Source organism: Macaca thibetana, chromosome 1 (assembly GCF_024542745.1).
Source record: "Macaca thibetana thibetana isolate TM-01 chromosome 1, ASM2454274v1, whole genome shotgun sequence".
NCBI classification, from domain to species: domain Eukaryota; kingdom Metazoa; phylum Chordata; class Mammalia; order Primates; family Cercopithecidae; genus Macaca; species Macaca thibetana.
Window position 1 is genome coordinate 74915190 of NC_065578.1, and position 25959 is coordinate 74941148.

General features: G+C 37.1%; 1 protein-coding gene across 1 annotated transcript in view; it reads right to left on the minus strand.

Moving 5' to 3' along the window:
* SLC44A5 (solute carrier family 44 member 5) overlaps positions 1-25959 on the minus strand; it is a 531948-nt gene that overhangs the window by 438629 nt on the left and 67360 nt on the right. Inside the window, exon 3 of the mRNA XM_050805057.1 lies at positions 9641-9738. The gene's annotated coding sequence lies outside the window, so the exon portion shown is untranslated. The remainder of the gene's footprint in view (positions 1-9640; positions 9739-25959) is intronic.

Here is a 25959-nt window from a genome sequence, read left to right on the forward strand (position 1 = left end):
TGCACACCTGTAGTCCCAGGTACTCTGTAGGCTGAGGTGGGAGGATCGCTTGTGCCCAGGAGTTGTAGGTTGCAGTGAGCTGAGATCAAGTCACTGCACTCCAGCCTGTGTGAAAGAGTGAGACTCTTTCTCAAAAAATAAAAATAAAAGACATAGAATGACTTAATAAATTTTAGAAAAAGACTCAACTATATGCTACCTACAAGAAACTCACTTCACAAATAAAGACACAGAGAATGAAAGTGATGAGGGCCAGACGAGGTGGTTCATACCTGTAATACCAGCACTTTTGGAGATGAAGGTCAGTTGACCACTTGAGCTCAGGAGTTTGAAACCAATCTGGGTAACATAGTGAAACCTCATCACTACAAGAAATACAAAAATTAGCCAGGTGTGGTGGCACACGTCTGTAGTCCCAGCTACTAAGTAGGCTGAGGTGGGAGAATCTCCTGAGCCTAGGAGCTGGAGGTTGCAGTGAGCTGGGCTCACTCACACTATTGCACTCCAGCCTGAGTGGCTGAGCAAGACTCTTTCTAAAAAAAAATTTTTAAAAAAATTAAAACAAAGTGATGAGTTTAAAGGATATTCCATAAAAATGGAAATTTTTAAAAAGCAAGAATAGCTATATTTACATCAGATAAAATAGATTTCAAGTCAAAAACTGCAAAGAGAGACAAAGAAGGCCACTATCTAATAATTAAGGGGTCAATTCAGTAAGAAAATATAAAAATTATAAATATATATGCACCCAACATTGGAGCACTGAAACATATAAAGTAAACATTAATAGATCAAAAGGAAGAGGTAACTGCAATACAACAATAGTAGAGGACTTCACTATCCCTCTATTATACCCCTCTGTTATTATCCCTCTATTAATAGCAATGGACAGATCATTGAAACAGAAAGTCAACAAAGAAATATTAGAATTAAGCTACACTCTAGATCAAATGAACTTAACTGACATTTACAGAACATTTCATGCAAACTGTTGCATAGTACACATTCTTCTCATTGGACATGCAACGTTCTCCAAAATTACCACATGCTAGGCCACAAACAAATCTTATGGTTTTTGTTTTTGTTGTTGTTGTTATTTTGAGACAGGGTCTTGCTCTGTCACCCAGACCAACGCAGCTCACCGCAGCCTCAACCTCTGGGCTCAAGTGATCCTCCCACCTTAGCCTCAAAGGTAGCTGGGAATACAGGCACATGCCACTATACCTGGATAATTTTTCTATTTATTTTTGTAGAGATGGGGTTTCACCATGTTGCCTGGACTGGTCTTGAACTCCTTGGCTCAAGCAATCCTCCCACCTCAGTCTACCAAGTAGCTGGAATTATAGGCATGAACTACTACACTCAGCCTTATAAACACATCTTAACAAATTCAAAAAAAAATTATATCAAGTATCTTTTCTGACCACAATTAAATAAAACTAGAAATCAATAACAAAAGGAATTTTAGAAACTGCATAGATACATGGAAAGTAAACAATGTGCTACTGGACGACCAATGGGTCAATGAAGAAATTAAGAAAGCAATTACGACATTTCTTGAGACAAATGAAAATGAAAACACAACATACCAAAACCTATGAGATAAAGCAAAAGCAGTTTTAAGAAGAAAGTTTATAACAATAAACACCTACATCAAAAAAGTGGAAAGTTGTTAAGTAAACAACCTAATGATGCACATCCAAGAACTAGAAAAGCAAGAACAAACAAACCCAAAATTAGTAGAAGAAAATAAATAATAAAGATTAGAGCAGAAATAAATGAAATTGAGACTTGAAAACAATACAAAAGATCAGAAAAGGAAAATCTGGTTTTTTGAAAAGATAAATAAAATTTTAAAACCTTTATTTAGACTAACAAAAACTAAAGAGACAAGACCCAAAGAAATAAAATCAGAGATGAAAAAGGAAATATGACAACTGATACCACAGACATATAAAGGATCATTAGAAACTATATAAACATCTATATGCCAATAAATTGGAAAACTTAGAAGAAATGGACAAATTCCTGGGCACAGACAACCTACCAAGATTAAATCATGAAGATATAAAAGATCTGAAAAGACCAATAATATGTAACAAGATAGAACAGTAATAAAGAGTTTCCCATCAAAGAAAAGTCCAGCACCTGAAGGCTTCATTGCTGAATTCTACCACACACTAAAGAAAAAACTAATATTGATTCTACTCAAAAAGAGGAAGAAATACTTTCAAACTCATTCTATGAAGCCAGCATTACTCTCATATCAAAATCAAACAAAGATTAAAAAAAGAAAGAGAGAAAAAAGGAAAGAAAAGAAAGAAAGACGAGAAAGAAAGAAAAAGAAAGAAAGAAAGAAAGAAAGAAGAAAGAAAGAAAAAGAAAGAAAGAAAGAAAGAAAGAAAGAAAGAAAGAAAGAAAGAAAGAAAGAGAAAGAGGAGGGAGGGAAGGAAGGAAGGAAGGGAGGGAGGGAGGGAGGGAGGGAGGGAGGACTAGGTCAGGCACTTTGGGAGGCCAAGGCAGAATTGCTTGAGCTCAGGAGTTGGAGACCAGCCTTGGCAACACTGCGAGACCCCATCTCTACCAAAAAAAAAAATTAACTGGGCCTGGTAGCACATATCTATAGTCCCAGCTACTCAGAAGCCAAGGTGGGAGGATTGCTTGAGCCTGGGAAGTTGAGGCTGGTGACAGAGTGAGACCCTGTCTCCAATAAAAAAAGAAAACTACAGACCAATAATTCTGATGAACATAGATACAAAACTCCTCAACAAAATACTAGCAAACCAAATTTAATAATACATAAAAATTTGCAAGTGTGGAACCATTCTTGCATCATGGGATGAATCCCATTTGATCAAGTGATGCAAGAATGGTTCCACACATGTAAATCAATAAATGTGATATATCAGATTAATAGAATCAAAGGACCTTGGAGGCCAAGGCAGGCAGATTGCTCGAGGCTAGGAGTTAGAGACCAGCCTGGGCAACACGGCGAAACCCTGTCTGTACTAATATTACAAAAATTAGCCAGGCGTGGTTGTGCATGCCTGTAATCCCAGCTACTCAGGAGGCTGAGGCATGAGAATTGCTTGAACCCAGCAGGCAAAGGTTTCAGTGAGCTGAGATTCTACTACTGAACTCTAGCCTGGGTGACAGAGCAAGATTCTGTCAAAAAAAAAAAAAAAAAAAAAAAAAAAAAAAAAATCAAGAACAAAAACAAAATGATCATTTCAGTACATTCCAAAAAAGTATTATGTAAAATTCAATATCTTTGCATGATGAAAACATTTGACAAACTGGATATAGAAGGAACATATCCCAAAACAATAAAGACCATGTATGACACACCCACAACTAGCATAATACTGACCAGGAAAAAATTGAAAGCCCTTCCTCTAATATCTGGAATAAGACAAGAATGCTCATTTTCACCACTTTCATTAAACGTAGTAGTAGAAGTCCTAGCTAGAGCAGTTAGACAAGAGAAAAGAATAAAGGGCATCCAAATTAGAAAGGAAGAAGTCAAATTGTTCTCATTTACAGATGACATAATTTTTATATTTAGAAAAACTTAAAGATGTTGGCAAAAAAAACTAGTAGAACTGATAAATTTAGTAAAGTTGCAGGATATAAAAACAACATACAAAAATCAGTAGCATTTCTATATGCCACCAGCCAATAATCTGAAAAGTAATCAAGAAAGCAAGCCCATTTACAACAGCTACAAAATACAGATTACATAGGAATAAATTTAAGCAAAGCAGCAAAGGAATACTACAATGAAAACTATAAAACACTGATGAAAGAGATTAAAGAAGACATAAAAAAATGGAAAAATAGCTCATGCTCATGAATTGGAAGAATTATTATTGTTAAAATGACCATATTGTTGTTCAAATGTCCATACTTTTTAGACCCAAAGAAATCTGCAGATTTAATGTAATCTCTATCAAAGTACCAATTACATTCTTCATAGAAATAGAAAAACAATCCTAAAATGTGTATGGAATCACAAAAGATCCTGAATAACCAAAGCAATTCTGAGCGCAAAGAACAAAACTGGAGGTACTACATTACCTGACTTCAAAATATACTACAAAGCTATAGTAACCAAAACAGCTCAGTACTTGCATACAAACAGAAACACAGACTATTGGAACAGAACTGAAAACCCAGAAATAAATCCACACATTTACAGCTAACTTATTTTTGGCAAAGGTGCCAAAAATATACACTGGGAAAATGACAGTCTCTTCAATTAAAGGTGCTGGGAAACTCGATATTTGCATGTAGAATGAAATTAGAACACTATTTCTCACATCATATACAAAAATTAAATCAAAATGGATTAAAGAATTAAATGTATGACCTAAAACTATGAAACTACTGAAAAAAAAAAAAAAAAAAAAAAAAAAAACAGGGAAATGCTTTAGCACATTGGTCCAGGCAAAGATTTTTTGGCGTAAGACTTCAAAAGCACAGGCAACAAAAGCAAAAATTGACAAATGGGATCACATCCACCTGAAAAGCTTCTGTACAGCAAAGAAAAAAATCAGCACAGTGAACAGACAACCTACAGAATGGGAGAAAATGTTTGCTAGCTATCCATCTGACAAGGAATTAATAAAAGACTATATAAGGAACTCAAACAAATCAATAACCAAAAAAAAAATCCAATTAAAAAAATAACAAAATATTTGAATAGTCATTTATCAAAAGGAGACATACAAATATTCAACAGGTATATTTTAAAATGCTAAACATGACTAATAGTCTGGGAAATGCAAATCAAAATCACGATGAGATATCATCTCATCCCAGTTAAAATGGCTTTTATTCAAAGGACAGAAAAATAACAGATGCTGGCGAGGTTACAGAGGAAGAAGAATGCTCGTACATGGTTGGTAGAAATGTAAATTAGTATAGCCACTATGGAAAGCAGTATGGATGTTCCTCAAAGAAACAAAAATAGAACAAACATATAATCCAGCAGTCTTACTGCTGGGTATGTATCTAAAAAAAAAAAAAGGAAATCAATATATTGAAGAGACATCTGCACCCTCATATTTATAGCAGCACTATTCAAATAGCCATGATATGGAATCAACCTAAGTTATGGAATGGATAAACTGGTAAAGAAAATATAGTATATATACACAAAGGAATCAATCTCATTCAGTCATAAAAAAGAATGAAATCCTGTCATTTGCAGCAACATGAATTGAAGTGGGGGACATTATGTTAAGTGAAATAAGATAGGCACTGAAAGACAAATATTGTGTGTTCTTACTTATATTTGGGAACTAAAAACATTGATCTCACAGAGGCAGTGAATAGAATGGTGGTTACCAAAGGCTGAGAAGGATAGTGGAGAGGGGGCTGGAGTATGAAGAGGGGTTGGATAATAGGTACAAAAGTACAGTTAGATAAAAAGAATAAGTTCTAGAGCTCAATCGCTTGACAGAATGACTACAGTTAATGATAATTTACTGTACATTTTTAAATAGCTAGAAGAGAAGATATGGAATGTTCCCAACACAAAGAAATTATAAATGTTTGAGGTGATAGATATCCCAATTACACTGATTTTATCATTACACATTGTATTCATGTATCAAAATATTACATGGTTCCCATAAATATGTATAATTATTGTTTGTGTATAAATTTTAAAAATAAGATTTATTTATGTAATACCCCACCCAGCATTTTTGCCTTTCACAATCAGAACAATTAAATTTAGATAGCGATTGATATAACCAGTTAACAATGATGTGTTTGTATTCTCTCAATGTGTACCCCAGGACTATTCTTTCTGTGTACTTATCATACTTCAGTGCTTGCCACATCAAAATGTTATATTTTCACATACTTTCATATAGTCATTTGGCCTTTCTTTCAATGTATTCAAAACAAACTCTCCAGCTGCTCATATTTACTTAAGATCCCGAGTTGAAAGTTACTAGGATGTATCCAGAACACAAGATTTCACCTGCTTATACAAAGATTAGTTCCCAAAATAATACATGATTCAATACATAGCCAGTTTATACCTGACTGTGACCCAATGGCACATAAAACAGCTCAAGCTTTAGAAGCCAAAAGACTAACATGTACTTATTAACTAGATAATAGTGTTACTCTCAACTTCTGCTCACAAGTTACTATGGATTGAATGCTTGTGTCCCCTCAAAAATCCATGTTGAAATCTTAACCCTCAATGTGATGGTGTGAGAAGATGGGGCTTTTGGAAGGTAATTAGCTCATGAGATTGGTGCTTTCAAAAATGGGATTAATGGCCTTATGAAAGGGACCTCAGCATTCTTTTGTTCTATCATGTGAGGATACAAAGATAAGTCACTGCCTGAAACATGAACAGGACCCCTAACAGAACCCAACTATACTGGCACTCTGATCTCAGATTTCCAGCCTCCAGAACTGTGAACAATAAGTGCATGTTCTTTAAGCCATTCAGACTGTGGTAATTTGTTATAGCAGCCAAACAGACTAAGACACCATTTCAAGAAAGGATCTGCCTCAGAAACCATTATGAACACTTATATGCACACAAACTAGAAAATCTAGAGGAAATTCCTAGATAAATTCCTAGACATACAAAATCTCCCAGGATAGAATTAGGGAGGAATTGAAACACTGAACAAACCAATATCAAGTTCCAAAATTAAATCAGTAATAAAAAACTTACCAGCCAAAAATAGTCCCAGACCAGATGGACTCACAGCTGAATATACCACACATACAAAGAAGAGCTGGTACCAATCCTACTGAAACTATTCTTAAAAATCGAAGAGGAACAACTCTTCCCTAACTCATTCTATGAAGCCAGTATCACCTTGATACCAAAGTCTGACACAGACCCAATGATAAAAGAAAACTACTGACCAATATCCCTGATGAACATAGATGGAAAAACCCTTGACAAAATACCAGCAAACTGAATCCAGTGGCATATCAAAAACTTAATTCACCATGATCAAGTCGGGTTCATTCCTGGGACACAAGTTGGTTCAACATACACAAATCAATACACGTGATTCACCACATAAAAGGAATCAAAAACAAAAACAAAAAAATCGGATTATTTCAATAGACACAGAAAAGGCTTTTGATAAAATCCAACATCCCTTCATGATAAAAACCCTCAACAAACTGGGTATTGAAAGAATATACTTCAATAAGAGCCATCTATGACAAATCCACCACCAACATCATAATAAACAGGCAAAAACTGGGAGCATTCCCCTTGAGAAGAGAACTGGAACAAGACAAGGATGCCCACTCACATTACTCCTATTCAACATTGTACTAGAATACTTTGCCAGAGCAATAAGGCAAGAAAAAGAAATAAAAGGTATATAAGTAGGAAAAGAAAAAGTCAAATTATATTTCTTCACTAATGATAAAATTCTACACCTAGAAAACCCTAAAGACTAAACCAAAAGGCTCCTGGACCTAATAAAAGACTTCAGTAAAGTTTCAGGATACAAAATCAATGTACAAAAATCAGTAGGATTCAATAACATTCAAGTTGAGAGCCAAATCAAGAATGCAATCTCATTTATAATAGCCACAAAAAAATAAAATAAAATAAAATATTTAGGAATACAGATAACCAAGGAGGTGAAATATTTCTACAAAGATAACTACAAAACACTATTAAAATAAATCAAAGAAGATCACAGACAAATAGAAAAACATATGTTTATAGATTGGAAGAATCAACATCATTAAAATGGCCATACTGCCCAAAGCAATCTACAGATTTAATGCTATTTTGATCAAGCTACCAACATCATTTTTCACAGATCTAGAAAGAACTATTTTAAAATTCATATGGAACAACAAAAAAAAGAACTCAAATAGCCAAAGCAATCCTAAGCAAAAAGAACAAAATCAGAAGCACCATACTACCTATCTTCAAACTCTACTATCCGGCTACAATAACCAAAAGAGCATGTTACTGGTACAAAAACAGACACATAAACCAATCGAACAGAATGGAGGGCCAGCAATAAAGCCACATCCCAATAGTCACCTGATTTTAAACAAAGTCAACAAAAATAAGCAATAGGGAAACAACTCTCTAATCAATAAACGGTGCTAGGTTAACTGCCTAATCATATGCAGAAGAAGGAAACTGGACTCTTACATTTCATCATATGCAAAAATTAACTCAAGATGGATTAAATATTTAAATGTAAGTTCTCGAACTATAAAAATCCTAGAAGAAAACCTAGGAAACACTATTCTGAACATCAGCCTGGGGAAAGAATATATAACTAAGTTCTCAGAAGCAATTGCAACAAAAACAAAAGTTGAAAAGCAGGGCCTAATTAAAAGACATTCTGCACAGCCAAAGAAACTAATAGAGTAAACAGAAAACCTGTAGAATGGGATAAAATATTAGCAAACTATACATCCTACAAAGTATGCATCCTAGAACTATGCATTCTAATATCCGGAATCTATAAAGAACTAAAACAATTCAACAAGCAAAAAATAAATGACCCCATTTAGAAATGGGGAAAAGACATGAACAGACATTTCTGAAAAGAGGATATATGAGCAGCCAACAGAGACATTAAAAAATGCTCAACATCACTAATGATGAGAGAAATGCAAATCAAAACCACAATGAGATACCATCTCATACCAGTCAGAATGGCTACTATTAAAATGTCAAAAAATAAGAGATGCTGGTGAGGCTACAGAGAAAAGGAAATTATTATATACTGTTGATAGGAGTATAAATTAGTTCAGTCACTGTGGAAAGCAGTTTGGACAGAATTCCTCTGGAAGGAGGGTCTTAATTTCTTTATACCAGCTATCATATAGGAAGGCAGCAGAAAGGTTAGAGTAATGTTTTTAGGCTTTATGGCTGTCTTTGGGGAAAATGGGTTTTGGTTGCCCCCAAGCCATGACCCATTTTGGAGGAGACAAATTCTGGTTTCCATGGCTTGCTTGGGGGAGAATGAGCGGTGAGGACAGGAGAGCAGGAGAAGGTCAGAAAAAGACTTTGCTTCTGAGGCTACTTCTGAGGCTTTCACTTGGTAGTATCATTTTCTGAGCTCCAACATTATCGAATTTAAGAGGGCATAATAATTACTGTACAGAATTATATACAAAACCATGTGCTTTAAGGCATTTAAATTTAATTTAAATAAACAAGAAATGTTAAGACTAACTCTAATTTTACTAAATTCTTGACCAACTTTAGAATTCAACCTCCTAAGTAAGTTGCAACACCATTGTAATATATGGTCCCACTTGGTAGTTTATAATCAAAGGAGAAAGACAAGACCAAACAAAAGTTTAATCCATGGAAATTTAGAAGAAGCAATGACTTTTGACAAGTTAGTCCCATATTGGAGGCATTTGAGCACATCCTTTGAGCAGGAGGACAGGTTTTATAGGTGCAAAGAAACGGAAGAACATCCTTATATTACTAAATCAGAAAGTAATGGAATAAATATGGATGAATGAAAATACACAGCTTTTTGGGGAGAAATAGAATGACCATAGCTAGAGCATGGGTTAAATGCAGAGAAGTAGTGGGAAAAAAAAGACCAGAATATGATGCACAAATGATAAAGTTACTGTCTGTTAGCTTGAAACCCACCGTTCAACCCAGCAGCCGTGGCTCCTTCCTGTGGCTGAATCCAGTTAGTAGTTTTCTCAATGCTTGAAGAACTAGCTTCATCCACTGCCTCACTCCTCCTGCAAGACACCAGACCAGTTGAATAACACGTCCTCCTCACTGATCTGTTTCAGCTCCACAAGTTTACTCATCTAAGGTTGTAAAATTTAATGAATCCAAAGAGTGTTCTTTGTTCCCTACTTCCTAAGAGTGGTAGATGCTTCCTGCAGTTGTTACTTGTATACCCCTATATTTCTTTCTTGCCTTTTTTTTTTTTCTTTTTCTGAGACAGAGTCTGGTTCTGTTGCCTAGGCTGAACAGAAGTGATGAAATCATAGTGCACTGCAGCCTCAACTTCCTGGGCTCAAGCAATCCTTCCACCCCAGCCTCCTGAGTAGCTGGGACTACAGGTGTTCACCAGCACACCTTGCTAATTTTTAAATTATTTGCAGAGACAGGGTCTCCCTATGTTGTGCACGCTGGTCTTAAACTCCTTGGCTCAAGTGATCCTCCCACCTCAGTCTCCCAAAGTGCTTGGATTATAGGAGTGAGCCACCACATTCAGCTATACTTCTATATTTCTGTTTTTACTTTTTTAGTTACCCAGTTAACAATTATTTATAATAGATTTTAACTATTTATATAACTACTGTGATTTTTGTCTCCTGCCTAGACCCTGACTGATGGCGTTAGCTTAGGCTGTATTATAGAAGGCCTTAAACCCCAAGCTAAGGAATTCTTGTTGGCATGTGGAAGCCACTGAAGACTTTCTAGTCAGCGAGTAAAACGTTTTAACCTATGTCTGAAAAAGTTACGTCTGGCAATGCTGTGAAAAATAGATTGTAAGAGGCCAAAGTTTTGAGTGAGGAAGACAAGCTCAAGGACACTTCAGGATGATTTTTCCAAGAAAATAAAGGTCCTCAGGCCAACAGATATCCATCAAGTTAGAAAACATAAACATATAAACCAAAAAATGGAAGATAATGAGTAAATGGTTTAAATTTACATTCCCCAAAAGCAAAGGGCCTATGTGATTTCAGAAATAAATTATATTAAATATCTAAGGGATAGTGCCAATGTTATTTCAACTGTTTTAGAGCTTATAGGAAAAAAAAAAAAGGAAAACTTGTAAATTCTTTTCATAAAGCCAGCATAACATTAACATAAAAACATTAAAAAGCACACAAAAAGCTATAGTCTAACTGTGTTTATAAATATCAATGCAAAAATTCTAACTAAAATATTAAAAAATGGGATTATCAGCAGAAAAGCAGAATTATTTGATGTATAAAGTGAGTTTACATGAAGAACAAAGATAGGTTTCAATATTGAGAAACCTACTGATACAATTCACTACATTAAGAAAGAAACATAATGTAAGCATCTTCAGAGTTGCCAGCAACAGCATTTAATAATATTCAACATTTCATCTTGATAAATAATAATTATAATAACTCAATAAGAATGGATAAATCATAAATATAATGATATAAATTAAACTGATGCTTAATAATAAAATACCAGGAACATTCCCATTTAAGTCAGGATCAATAAGTATGCCCACTAACTTTTACCATAATTGTTTAATATTCTTCTGAGAGTCTTAGTCAAAAAAATTAGAAAAAAAGAAACAGAAAGCAAAGACATTGGAAATAAAAGGGCAGAATTATCACTTTCTGCAAATGATGTATTTGTATAAGTGGAAAAATAAAAGAACCAACTGTAAAACTATTTTTATAAAGCAGAAGTTGGCTAGGTTCAAAATCAATATAAAAATCAAAAATCTTATATATAGAAGGCAAAAGTTATATTAACAAGGTTAAAACTACATATAGAGATTTCTTTTACAATAAAAAAGCAATATACTTAATAAGAAATGTGCGAGATCTCCATAAAGAAAACATTAAAAGTAACTGAAGGACATAAAAGGCACTCTCATATTGTTAGTGGCATATATCTGTTTTAAAGATTGAAGAGGTTTTTAAATAGATATGGAATGAGAGACATAGCCTGCGGGTATGGGGCAGGCAGACCAGGGCCTTGCAAGGGCCCCTGCAGAGGAATGAGTCAGAAAACAGTAAACTGAGAGCAGCTGAACACTGAAGTGGCTCCCTAGGTCTGAGCAGGGATCATAGAGTTGAAGAGCAAGAAGGGACCCCTTCTTTTTACAGATGAGGAAACAGAGGCACTGAAGGCCATGGAATGGACTCTGGCCATCTACAAACAACTGGGAATTATTTGTTAAATTGTGTATCTGATTTTTGAAGAGAGTGATTCAAACTCATTAGCATTCCAGAATTGGCACTGGGAACCATGAAAGAAGATGAAATCCCAAGAGATACTACTTTTAAAGTATCACTGAAAAGAAGAATGAAGAGTACATTGCTCTACTCTTAATTTCCACATGAGGAAACTCATTCACAGATTTATCTGAGGTGATTCCTACATTTTAATGGTCAGAATGAACACAACTCTGAATATACTAAACACCATTGAATTGTACATGTTAAATGGGTGAATTGTACAGTAAGTGAATTATATTATAATAAAATTTTTGCCAAAGAAAATAAAAGACAGAATTGGGGATATGGGACTAGAGTTCATGTCTGCTGACATCCAATTCAGAGAAAAAAAAAGTAGTAATATCCTAACTGCCTTAATAGAACTATGATACAAAGTAACAAAAGTTAAAAAGGTATGAATTTTTCTGCTGCCTTAAACCTCAGAATGCCTATCTTTCTTACCCACCAAATGCAATTATCCATGCCATGGACATTGGGTCTGATCAAAGGATTTGGAGAATTTATTAACAAAAAGGTTTTGATTTGTCATTTCCCTTGAACCAGTCATATTGTGATTAACATATTCATGAATGGTCAAAAATACCTGAAGATAAGTAATGATGATTTTAACATTCTTCCTGCTAATGTTGTTTATGTAATTATGATGACACCATCTGACTTATTATTGCTGCCACCACAGTCAAACCTTGGGTGAGGATAGGGGATAATTCAGATATATTATTCCTCTGCTGTTTCAGAGAAAATTACAGGACAAACTCACACGAGCTCTTAGCGTGAGACCACCCCTAACCAGAGGGCCACACAAGTTGGTTGAGGAGTAGGGTCTCAGGGGATGGTCCCAGCCCACCTGTGCTCTAACAGCTATGCCACTACCTTTCCTATGCCATGAAAAGGTTTCTTTTTAAGACTCTCATCTTGGCCGGGTGTGGTGGCCCACACCTGTAATCCCAGCATTTTGGGAGGCCAAGGCGGGTGGATCACGGGGTCAAGAGTTTGAGACCAGCCTGGGCAACACAGTGAAACCCTGTCTCAACTAAAAAATACATAACAAATAGCCGGGTGGGGTGGCAGGAGCCTGTAATCTCAGCTACTCAGGAGGCTGAGGCAGGAGAATCGCTTGAACCCAGGAGGCGGAGGTTGCAGTGAGTGGAGATTGTGATTGTGCCACTGCACTCCAGTCTGGGTGACAGAGTGAGACTCTGTCTCAAAAAAAAAAAAAAAAAAAAAAAAAAGATAGAACAATGGGGAGCAAGAGTTGCCAGTGGGGTAGAAAAAAGGACCAACTCTGTAGACAATCATCACAATAAATGAGAAAAGGAAAATAGAAGAGAGAAAAATCTCCTCACCTCTCCTTCTCTGAAAGCGATTGCTATTAGTTTTTACAACAGGTCAGCTCTGAAGCAGATACATTCTTTAGGAGGCAGAAATAAATTAATATTCTTTCCAAAGTTAAAGAATCAAAGAGAATCATAGCAAACAATTTCTAAGAAGCTCAACATTTTCAAGAAGTTCAAGGAAAAAAGTCAGGTCTTTTCAAATACTGAGAGTGTTTCAGATTATTCAAAAGTCATCCATGGCTTGATGTTGTGGAGGAATACTTCCTACCTCTCAGCCAATACTAGCCATTAATTTCAAATTTCTTATTACTTCTTAAATGATTTCATTAAATAAAAGGAATCATTTATCCAAGTAGCACAAGATACCCAGTTCAACACAGGCCTTCTTAAACTTTATGAGTGTTACCTACACCTTGATTTCTTCATTTATTCTAAAATTAGATTCAATTTCACAGAGCTGAGTAAGATAGATGACTTTATTATAAGAGCGTGAATTCAAATTAAAACACAAAACCAAGAGCAGATGATACCCTTTAATGATAATGAAGAAAAATACAGAAAAATATAAGAAGATGTCTGTTAAATCCAAAATAGATTCTCAATCATATTTCCAAAAATGTCTTCCAGAAGGTTTAAACAGCTGTTCTACAATGGAATCTCTTGGATCAATGATTACATTTCATATTCAATTTTATGTTTAGAAGTATGGCATTTACAATTTCTCTACTTAACAATGCACTTATATCTATGTCTATACATATTTGCAAAGGAATTTAAAAATGTGATTATTTTCCTAAAACTATAAAGTCACAAATTATTCCCTGAAAAAAAAAAAAAAATAGATATGGAATGATCTTCAAAATAATATGGTTAAATTTTAAAAGCTAGGCACACAACCCTGTGTATAGTATGCTTTCACTTGTAGCCAAAAAAAAAAAAAAAAAAAAACGGATCTAGTACTAACTCTATTTTACAGGATACTGAGACACAGATATATATAGAATATCTGAAAGAATACACAAGAAACTGGTGATGGTAGTTGCTTTGGGGAAATGGAAGTAAGCGCTAAAATAAGAGGAGGACTTATTTTCTCTGTATTGCTCAAATTCTTTTGCCATGTGAATATACTATTGTATGACTGTCACAAAGAAAAACTGATTAAACAGATGGAAAAACCCAACAGTCACTGTCAAAAGACATAGCATTTCTTTTTATTCGAAGAATATGGAAACATACAAAGATGTTTTCACAAAGCAGAAGATAACAAGCATGCTCCCAGACTGAGGTCTCCTCGAAAGCCTGAATTTTCACCTGGAAGTGTTCTGGTCGTCTCTTATTTTATATAACTAGTTGATTCACTTCCAAATAATTTGCCATTCGTGAAACTTTAAATCCTCTAAGAGTTTCTATTGCCATTTTTCTGCTAAACACATTGCTATCTCATTAAGACAACAATGGAATTACCCATTAAAAATTATAAATTTTTAAACAAGTTATTTTTATCACTCCAGGTATAAGATAATAGGTTTTACTGTGGAAGTGGCACTGGGCTAATAAAAAATAGATAACTATTGACTTGTTATAATTATATTCCTTGGGGAGGTTTACTTAAAAAGAATGTCCTGGATCCTGGGAGCCTTTTTTTTTTTTTTTTTTTTTTTTTAATAATAAGATCTCACTGTTACCCAGGCTGAAGTGCAGTGGCATAATCACAGCTCACTGGAATCTTGACCTCCTGGGCTCAAGCAATCCTCCAGCCTCAGCCTTCCAAGTAGCTAGGATTACAGGTGTATGACACCATGCCTGGTTAATTTTTTGAGAAGGAGTTTCTCCATGATCCCCAGGCTGGTGGGCTGGTCTTGAACTCCTGGGTTCAAGTGATCTGCCTGCCTTGGCCTCCCAAAGTGCTGGGATTACAAGCCTGAGCCACCACACCTAGCCCTGGGAGATTTTCAATAGTATTTTCTGAAACTCTTGTTTATCTTTGTGTGGTTAAAGGAACACTTGACCGTATAAAGAAAACAGACCAATTGGCTGGGCACAGTGGCTCATGCCTGCAATCCCACCACTTTGGGAGGCTGAGGTGGGCAGATCACCTGAGGTCAGGAGTTCGAGACCAGCCTGGTCAACATGGTGAAACCCCATCTCTATTAAAAATACAAAAATTAGCTGGGCATGGTGGCATGCACCTGTAATCCCAGCTACTCGGGAGGCTGAGGCAGGAGAATTACTTGAATCCAGAAGGTGGAGGTTGCAGTGAGCCAAGAGTAAGCCAAGATCATACCAACACACTCCAGTCTGGGTGACAGAGTAAGACTCCGTCAAAAAGAAAAAGAAGAAGAAGAAAATGAAGGAGGAGGAGGAGGAGGAGGAGGAGGAGGAGGAGGAGGAGGAAGAGGAAGAAGAAGAAGGAGAAGGAGAAGGAGAAGGAGGAGAAGGAAGAAGAAGAAGGAGGAGGAGGAGGAGGAGAAAAAGATCAATAGAAAGGTATCTGGTCTTGAGACACAATCTTTTCAATTAAACTTTCTATGCATTTGTCCATCTTGTCTATTTTTCTTGAGTTCTTTTTTCTTTTCTTTGTACCCAGATGAGCTCATTTTCTTGAGTTGTTATGTAGCTGGCAGATAAAAAAAAATTCTGCCAATCAAATGATGCTTCCTTAAATCTCATCTCTGTTGATGTTCTAGTCTTTAAGCTTGACTCAGTCCCCTTCTTGAATTCCAAGCCTGACATGTGGATTCCCTATACCTGAGGTCACTGTATTGATTCCCTGCCTATGGTCTACTCCCTCTACATCTAGTCTCCACTCTGGCTTGACACTCTCAAACAAACTTTAGTCTAAGACCTGCTCTTCCTGGGACAGCCCCTAGAGTATATTACCTTCAGCCAGTGTGTAGTCTAACCCAGTGGAGGACACAAATAAGATCTCATGTCAAATCATCACTGCTGCTCCAACTTAGGAGGTGGGTAGCCAAGATAGATAAGGAGTTATTTAATCTCTGGGAATCAAACACTTTAAAAATCTTATAATTTTCAATAATGAACATTCCCCTAACTCTTGTCAGAATTCTGATGCCACTATAAGTCCTCCCTTACGTTCCTCCCATCCCCACCACACATACACACACAAACACACGTGCACACACACACAAAAAAAACCAGACACATACAAACCCATTTATTTAAATAAATAAAATACTTGAGCAATTTCTTCATAGTCTTGAGGACAGAAATTGAGTCTCAAACATACCAGGAGCTTTACTAAATTCTCTATATACATCTTTCACCTTCATAGATGAATGAAGGGGTTTCTGCCAACACTTCAGTAAATTATAAAAGCGAAATATCTCTGTTTTGAGGGTTGAATTATTAGGGGAAAAACCAATATGAAACCTATTTAAAAATGTATAACACAAGAGAAGGATAGCACTTACTCTACAAGTCAGAATTCGACATAATCCCCAGCCTGAAGGAGCTCAAGAGTTGAGCAAATCGAATTAATGATACAAATTACAAGACTTCTAAAATACAAAAAAAGAAGATAAAGAGATTAAAAAGATAGAAGATACGATAATGAATACAGAAAACAGTCATATTTCTAACCTTTTGAACCTGTAAATAACAGAAAACTCTAAAGGACAAAGGAAAATAAAGTAAGCAAAGGTAATAATCAATGATACCTAAAAGAAAACCTTTCCAACTTAAGAAGTTATTTGATCCCAGAGTTGAGATATTCCTACATGTAAGGAAAAATTAATAAATATATTATGATGACTTTTAAAGCTCAAAAGTAAAGAAAGACTCTTAAAAAACTTCTAGACAACACAAAATGAAATTACATATAACAGAATGAAAGGGAATTTGCCTTCTTTTTTGCAATTCTAATGCTAGAAACAATATAATTAAAACTAGGTCTAAATCTCCCATAAAAACTAAAGTTATTTTGTTTTTATATTTGATAATTATATAAATATGCTTAATAATGTTTTGAAAATTTTAATGGCTTAAAGTAGAATTTAAAATAGACTGTCCCAATTTCTAGATCACTGGAGAAGGTGGGTAAACCAATCTCTATATAGGAGAAAACAATACAGAATGGGGAGGAAGAAGAGTGTACTGAACAATTCAGAAAAGATAGCTGCCATTATATTCTTTCTGACAAAGAGTAAGATACAAACCATACCCTCAGCCCTCTTCAGAGAGGCTTCTTGTGACTATACTTTGAAATTCATGACCTGATTATCCCAATAATAGGGACAGTTGTGTCTTACTGGAGTTTTAAATGCCAGACATATGGTGAGGAATTGCATTAAAATGTATCTGGGATTTGTTTTAATTGGGTATGGTAAGACATGCACACACAGAAACAGAAATGACCGTCATGAAGAAAGAAGTTTATACTCACACATCCTCAGAAACTGCACATCACATAGGGAAGCACCAAGGTCACTCAGGAGACAAAGGCGTAAGGGGAAAGCATGGACCAAAGCCTTTCCTATGGTTTTTGCAAGAAGGAATGAGTAAGGTAAGGTAGGCAGATTTAGGAGAGGTTAGTTTGAATAACTTAGTGGACTCTGGGGTATAGGAATTCTCCCACTGCCTGGAACCTGCTCCTGGGGTGATCTTAGGGCAGGGGATGGGGCTTAACCTGTGGGAGCTCCATGAAAGAAGCAGTCGGTGTGCGTGGACTCTGGATTTACTCATTTTCTCATAAAAACAGTATCACAGGAGAGTCATTTGCTAGCTCTAGAAATTAGCTAACCATAGGAGAAGCAGTCTTTTCAAAATTAGCAAGACCCTCAGATGTCAAAACATCATAAAATACAGAAAATAGAAAAATGCTAATATATGCATCCAGGAGTTACAGAAGCAGAGCAACTCACTGAGAGAAACCAGTAAGCAAAATTCATAAATAAACAGATGCCATGAGGAAATAGAACCATAAAAAAAGCAGAAAATCATAAAACTATAAGTTCTCTGAGAACAGTAATTGCCTCCATCTTATTCACAGTTAAATATATCCAGCAACTTTGACATTGTTTTAATAAATGTATTGAATTAATGACTGGATCACTCACTTTAAAAATCAAACAATACTACAGAAAACAAGGGCAAAGAGAATTGATAGTGATGAGTGCAGTAGAAAGAGACTGAGAGTCACTTAGAAAGGGCAAAGTTCTCAAGCACAGAAACAGATGTTAGCTGCTGAAAGGACAATAAGAAAAGCTGGTCTCAAACAAAGCTGTATTCTGATTCAGCATTGAAGTTTTCTGAAGTGGCTGTAGAGGAACTGAAACTATTTCTTTTTATTTTCACATGGATTCTTAAAATAATTATTATTAATAATACCTATTATGCACTAATGGAAGACTAACCATAACCTTACATCATACAGAAAGTTCCAACTTGGAGGACGTAGAGCAACATGTCCTTCTAGAAACCTCCAGTGATCATTTACACCACAGCAACACCAAACTGACCAACTATCCACCCAAAAAACACCTTCATAAGAACCAAAATCAGGTGAACAATCATAGTACCTGCTTTTTGTTTCTTTGTTTGCCATGCAAACCAACAACCTGCAGTAGTACCTGCTTTTAACATGTCAGAAAAGAGGCACTGAAAAAGGTAGGTAGAAAATACAGGCTTGAATTGTCTATACCACCCCTCCCCCATCCCCTGGAGTTAGCCACATGTCACAGAGAGAAAACTCTGTGTACTTGGGGGAGGGAAAGCACAGTGATTGTGAGACTTTGCATTGGAATTCAGTGCTGCACTGTCACAGTGGAAAGCAACAAGGGGCAAAACTCAACCTGGGCCCACAGAGAAAGCATTTAAATCATCCCTAGCCAGAGGTGAATTATCCATCCCAACAGTAAGAACCTGAGATCCAGAGAGTCGCACCACCATGGGCTAAAGTGCTCTGGGGTCCTAAATAAATTTGAAAAACAGTCTAGTCCACAAAGACAGCAATTCCTGGGCACATCCTGGTCCTGTGCTGGTCTTGGAGTCAGTATACTTGAAGTGCATGCGACCTAGTGAGACAGCAACCAGGGCAGCCAAAGGAGTGATTGCATGACCCCTCCTCCAAATCCAGGCAGCACCAATTGCAGCTCTGGGAGAGATTCATTTTCTCTGCTTGAGAAGAAGAGAAGAGAGAGTAAAGAGAATTTTGTCTTATAACTTGATACCAGCTCAGCCACAGTAGAATAGGGCACCAGGCAGAATCCTGAGGCACCCATTCTAGGCCCTAGCTCCAGGATGACATTTATAGACATACCCTGGGCCAGAAGGAAATTCATTGCCTTGAAGGGAAGGCCTCAGTCCTGGCAAGATTAATAACCAGCTGACTAAAGAGCCCTTGAGCCCTGACTAGTCAGCGGTAGCTAAGTAGTACTCACCATGGGCCTTGGATAAGACTCAGAGCTCTGCTGGCATCAGGTGTGCCTCAGCACATTCCTAGCTACGGTGGTTTTGCGAAAATACTTCTGCTTAAGGAAAGGACAAGGAATAGTAATGGGACTTCGTCTTATAGCTTGGATACCAGCTCAGCCACAGTGGGGTAGAGCACCAAGTGGGCTCTTGAGGTCTCTGATTCCAGGACTTAGATCCTGGATGGCTTTTCTAAACCTGCCCTGCACCAAAGGGGAGCCTACTGCCCTGAAGGGAGACATTGAAGAGGTCTTGGGCCTTGAGTGAATATTGGCAAGCTGTACTTGCTGTTGGTATTTGCTAGGTTGTACTTGCTGTTGGTCTGGGACAGTGGTGACCGCAAGGAAAACTCTGCTTGAGGAAAGGGGAGGAAAGACTGGGACTTTCTTTTGTGGCTTGGGTTCCAGCTGAGTGTAGTAGAATAGAGCACCAGGTAGATTCCAAAGGTTTCTGACTTCAGACCCTAGCTCCCAGACAGCATCACTGGACCTACTAGGGGAAGGAGGAAATTCACTGCCCTGAAGGGAAAGACACAAGCCTGACTAGATTCTCCACATGCTAACTGAAGAGCCCTTAGGCCTTGAGTGAACTTAGGTGGTAGCTAGGGAATGGTCACAGTGGGCTTTGGGCAAGACCCAGTGCTGTGCTGGCTTTGGGCCTGACCCAATACAGTCCCAGTGCTGGCGACCACAAGAGTGCTTGTGCCATCCTTCCCCAAGCTCCTAGGAGCTCAGAACAGAGCGACTTTGCTTGTTTGGGGAAAGATAAAGGAGGAGAACAAGAGTCTGCCTGGTAATCCAGGGAATTCTCCTGGATCTTACCTAAGATCACCAGGGTAGTACCTCTATGAGTCTGCAAAAGCCATTGTTTTACTGAGCTTGGGGTCTTCTAATGCAGATACGGCACCAAAGATTTTTATCACAACACTTAATTCCCTTTGAATACCTGGAAAGCCTTCTGAAGCAGGACAGGTACAAAAAGACTGCAAAGACTACAATAAATACCTAACTCTTTAATGCCCAGACACCAATGAACATCCAAAAGCATGAAGGCCAGCAAAACATGACCTCACCAAACAAAGTAAAGAAGACACCAGGGACCAATCCCAGAGAGACAGAGATGTATGACCTTTCAGACAGAAAATTCAAAAGAGCTGTTTTGAGGAAGCTCAAAGATATTCAAGATAATACAGAGAAGGAATTCAGATTCCTATTAGAAAAATTTAGCAAAGAGATTGGAATAATTTAAAAGAATCAAGTAGAAATTCTAGAGCCAAAAAATGCAATTGACTACTGAAGAATGAATCAGAGTCTCTTAACAGCAGAACTGATCAAGCAGAAAAAAGAATTAGTGAGCTTGAAGATAAGCTATTTGAAAATACACAGAGGAGACAAAAGAAAAAAAGAATTTTTTTTTTTTTTTTTGAGATGGAATTTTGCTCTTGTCACCCTGGCTGGAGTGCAATGGCACGATCTCAGCTCACTGCAACCTATGCCTCCCAGGTTCAAGCGATTCTCCTGCCTCAGTCTCCTGAGTAGCTGGAATTACAGGCACCTGCCACCATGTCCAGCTAATTTTTGTATTTTTAGTAGAGACAGGGTTGCACCATGTTAGTAAGACTGGTCTCGAACTCCTGAGCTCAGGTGATCACCCCACCTCGGCCTCCCCCTGTGCTGGGATTACAGGCATGAGCCACCTCGCCCAGCCAGAAAAAATAATTTTAAAAAATGAAGTGCAGCTACAGGATCTTGAAAATAGATTCAAAAGGGCAAAACTAAGAGTTACTGGCCTTAAAGAGGAGATAGAGAAAGGGATAGGAGTAGAAAGTTTATTCAATTTTAATTTTCTGCATATGGCTAGCCAGTTCTCCCAGCACCATTTATTAAATAGAGAATCCATTCCCCATTGCTTGTTTTTGTCAGGTTTGTCGATTATCAGATGGTTACAGATGAGCAGTCTTATCTCTGAGTTCTCTATTCTGTTTCATTGATCTATGTGTCTGTTTTTGTACCAGTACCATGCTCTTTGGTTACTGTAGCCTTGTAGTAGTTTGAAGTCAGGTAGCATGATGCCTTCAGCTTTGTTCTTTTTGCTTAGGATTCTGTCTTGGCTACACAGGCTCTTTTCTGGTTTCATATGAATTTTAAAATATTTTTTTCTAATTCTGTGAAGAGTATCAACAGTGGTTTAATAGGAATAGCATTAAATCTATAAATTACTTTGGAAAGTATGGCCACTTTCATGATATTGATTCTTCTTATCCATGAGTATGGGATGCTTTTTCATTTGTTTGTTGCAGGGGCCTTTGAAAACAGTATGCTGAGAATAGATAGGGCTCAAGGACAGTATCTCCAATTGAACTTTTAATGAACTCCCGTAGGCGCCAAGAAGGCGGGCAGATAAGGAAGAGCATAGAAACAAGGAACTGAGTAGAAGGTTACATGTGGGAAAAGAAAGTTTGTTTTGCATTGCATTCTTTCTGCTGTCATGGGGTTTATAGAGTATAAATAAAGTGAGGCGGAGGCTCTGAGTGCGGCCGCCATGTTCTCTGTGTGTCTTTGTCTTTTGTGTGTTCTTTCATTCTCCACCACCCCCGGCACGGACCCCAACAAGTGGCGCAGCGAGCAGGGTCAGCATGGGTGAGTAGGGGAGAACAAGAAGGGGAACCCCCTAGGGGCGGGTAAGGCCCGGATATTGTTAAGGGGAACCTTCTTAAGCTTTCATTATGGGAATTCCATCTCTCTGGCCTCAGAATATTTACGGCAGTTTCAAGGACTGTTGCTGTCTATAGGAGTAGAAGTGAAAGAAAAAGACTTTGAAGTGATTGTTTGCCCATGTTGAACAACATTGTTACTGGTTTCAGTATCAGACTAAAGTGCAGCTGAATCGCAGAGAATGGTTACAGGTAGTAAAAATTCTGCTTAGAGCTCTCCAGTTAGGGGATATTATGCCTCTAAAATTGTGGACCTTGTGTGACTCTATCACTCAGACATTAGAGTTACTTGAGACTGATTCAGAGTGTGGTAATGTAGCCACAGGAGGAAAGGTATCTGAGGATTTGGAAAAATAAATAAATAAATCTGATATGGAGCCCATTTGTGCCAGGATAACAGAGGATGGGGGGGGGGGGTAGCAAAAGGGGGAGAAGAGAAAAAGCCAGCTCTTCCTTCTTCTAAGGGAAATTCTGACATGCAGTGTATTATGGAAATGCTTCAACAAATATTACAGATATATTCTTCTAATTCACCTTTGCGAGCTTTCCCTGTTTCTTTTCCTTCTGCCCTGTTAAAAGAGGATTTTCCAGAGCCTCCAACCCCCCAGCTTCCTTATCTTTACCTTTGTTTGGCAAAGTTGAAGCCCTGTTCACATCAGACATACTTTAAATTTATACTAAACACCTGTTTAATATGTCAAAACCAGTGTATATGTATATCTTGTTGTTTGTTAAAATATTATGAGTATTTCAATAGTCAATAAATAAGCACATTAATATTAACTATTAATATTAATATAGTATTAATAACCCCAGCTAGGAAATTATGTTATAGGGGTGCATAGGTTCCACCAATTTACACTCCAAACAGAAGTTGAGTATTCGAGCTGCTTAACACATTAACTACCTCTTGATATTTTCTGTGTCTTTAAATTTTAACCATTGTATTGTGTATGTAATGATTCTCAATTTGGTATTAATATACATATTTCCTAGTGAGTAATGATGTTAGACATATAGGTTTATTGTCATTTCTTTGTTCTGCTACTTTTGGTTGGGTTATTTGCCTTTTCTTATTAATATGTTGAGATTCTTTATATTTGGGGATATGAGTATTATTATATATTATATATACTTTTAATTAAAAAAAAATTTATGGAGCTGGATCTGTTTCCAATTATTTGTGCTTCTTTTGCTCCTAATGCTCAGTTTTCAAATGGTGGCAATAATGTCCAATTTAATGCCTTACAAATTAAATTTTTTTTTTTTTTTTTTTTTTTTTTTTTTTTTTGAGACGGAGTCTCGCTCTGTCGCCGGGGCTGGATCGCAGTGGCCGGATCTCAGCTCACTGCAAGCTCCGCCTCCCGGGTTTACGCCATTCTCCTGCCTCAGCCTCCTGTGTAGCTGGGACTACAGGCGCCCGCCACCTCGCCCGGCTAGTTTTTTGTATTTTTTTAGTAGAGACGGGGTTTCACTGTGTTCACCAGGATGGTCTCGATCTCCTGACCTCGTGATCCGCCCGTCTCGGCCTCCCAAAGTGCTGGGATTACAGGCTTGAGCCACCGCGCCCGGCCTAAATTTTTAAAAAGAAATGAAAGTTGCCATTTCTAACTATGGACCTCAATCTCCTTTTATCCTTGGTCTTCTTGATATTTTTCATCAAAAAATTTGATAATTCCTATAGACTGGAAGATTTTGGGGAAGGCTTTTCTTGATCGTTCTCAGTGGTTACAATTGCACAGCTGGTAAATAAACAAGGCACATGTATAGGCTAGGAAAAATGTTATGTGTTATCCCCCTGGACCCACTGAGAAACAACCCACAGGCTTGGGGCCCCAACAATTACAATACAAGTCTACTACAATATTCAGTGAGCAATGGCCTACAACATTAAGGAATAAATTCAAGTCCTCCTTAAGGATCCCACACCTTACCCCAGTTTCTCAGCTTTATGCGGCAACTAAGCAGAGCGCTGCTGCTGACTTAGCTATTACTCAGCCTTATACTTTGTCTCCTAATAGAGGAGTATATAAATTAGCTATTAGAGTGTGTGGCCCTTTGCCAAAAGGACATGTAGGACTTTTGTTAGGTCAAAACAACAGTGCGATACGGAAGTTAATGATGATTCCAGAAATCATTGATCTTGATGTTACTAATAAAATTCTTATTATGGTACAAGTTCACAATTTATATGCCTAGAGGCAGGGGAACGTATTCTCAATAGGGAGGGTTTGGTAGCACAGAAAAAACTGTTTTTTGGGAAACTTTAGTTTCTAATCAAAAGCCCTTATGTTCATTGCATATTAATGGAATGGTTTTTAAAGGGTTAATTGATATGGGGTGAATATGTCTATTATTTGTTTAAATTAGTGGCCTATACAATGGGAAAAAAGGCAAGTTTCAGTTATACTCACTGGCTTGGGTGCTACTTCTGTGGTTTATCAAGACATAGAACCTTTAACCTGTGTCGGTCCTAAAGGTCAACAAGGTCAAGTTTTTTTATATTATTCCTATCAATATTAACCTTTGGGGACAAAATCTTTCATAACAATTTGGTGCTTTTTTAAACATTCTTCATATTTTCTCAACTGTCAAAAATATGATGTTCAAAATGGGCTACAATCCTTTAAACTCACAGCCACTGTTCACCAGCCTCAAGTTTTATAATTAAAGTGTAAAACGACCACTCCTCTTTAGGTGAAACAGTGGCCATTATCTAAAGAAATACTTAGGACTTTAAAAGAGTAAGTCAAAAAACAAATGGCCGAGAGGAATCTAAAGCCACGTACTTCTGCATGGAATTCCCGTCTTTGTCTTGTTCTTAAAACTATAAATGTTTACATTCAACCTAGGGAAAGTTTACAGCCTGGTCTTCCTAATCCTGCCCTTATCCCACAAAGTTAAAAATTAATGGTCATAGATCTCAAAAATTGTTTTTTCTCTATTCCATTACAACCTCAAGATTGTAAAAAGTTTGCCTTTATTATTCCTAAACATAATAATGGACAACCTATTCAAAAATATCAGCAGAAGCTTCTTCTCCAGGGTATACTTAATAGCCCTACTATATGTCAAAAATTTGTACATAGGACTTTAAATCCTGTAAACAATCAGTTTCTAACTGTGTTAATTTATCATTGTATGGATCTTCTCTGTCCCTGTTTTTAATAATTTTCAGCCACTTTCTCGATATCAATGGAAAGTTTTACCTCAAGGTATGTTAAATAGCCCTACCTTGTGTCAAGAATTTGTCCATAAGGCCTTGGATCCTGTTCGAAAGCGTCATCCTTCTGTTCTTTTGTATCATTATATGGATGACATTCTTCTTGCTGCACCCACCAGAGAAAAGCAGCAAGATGCTTTTGTATCATTACAAACTCAGCTTTCTTTCTACTCACTTAATATTGCCACAGAAAAAAATTAACTGGATTTTCCTGTTCAATATTTAGGTTATACCTTGGGGGCACAAAATATTCGACCCCGAAAAATTCAAATTCAACGTGATCATTTAAAAAC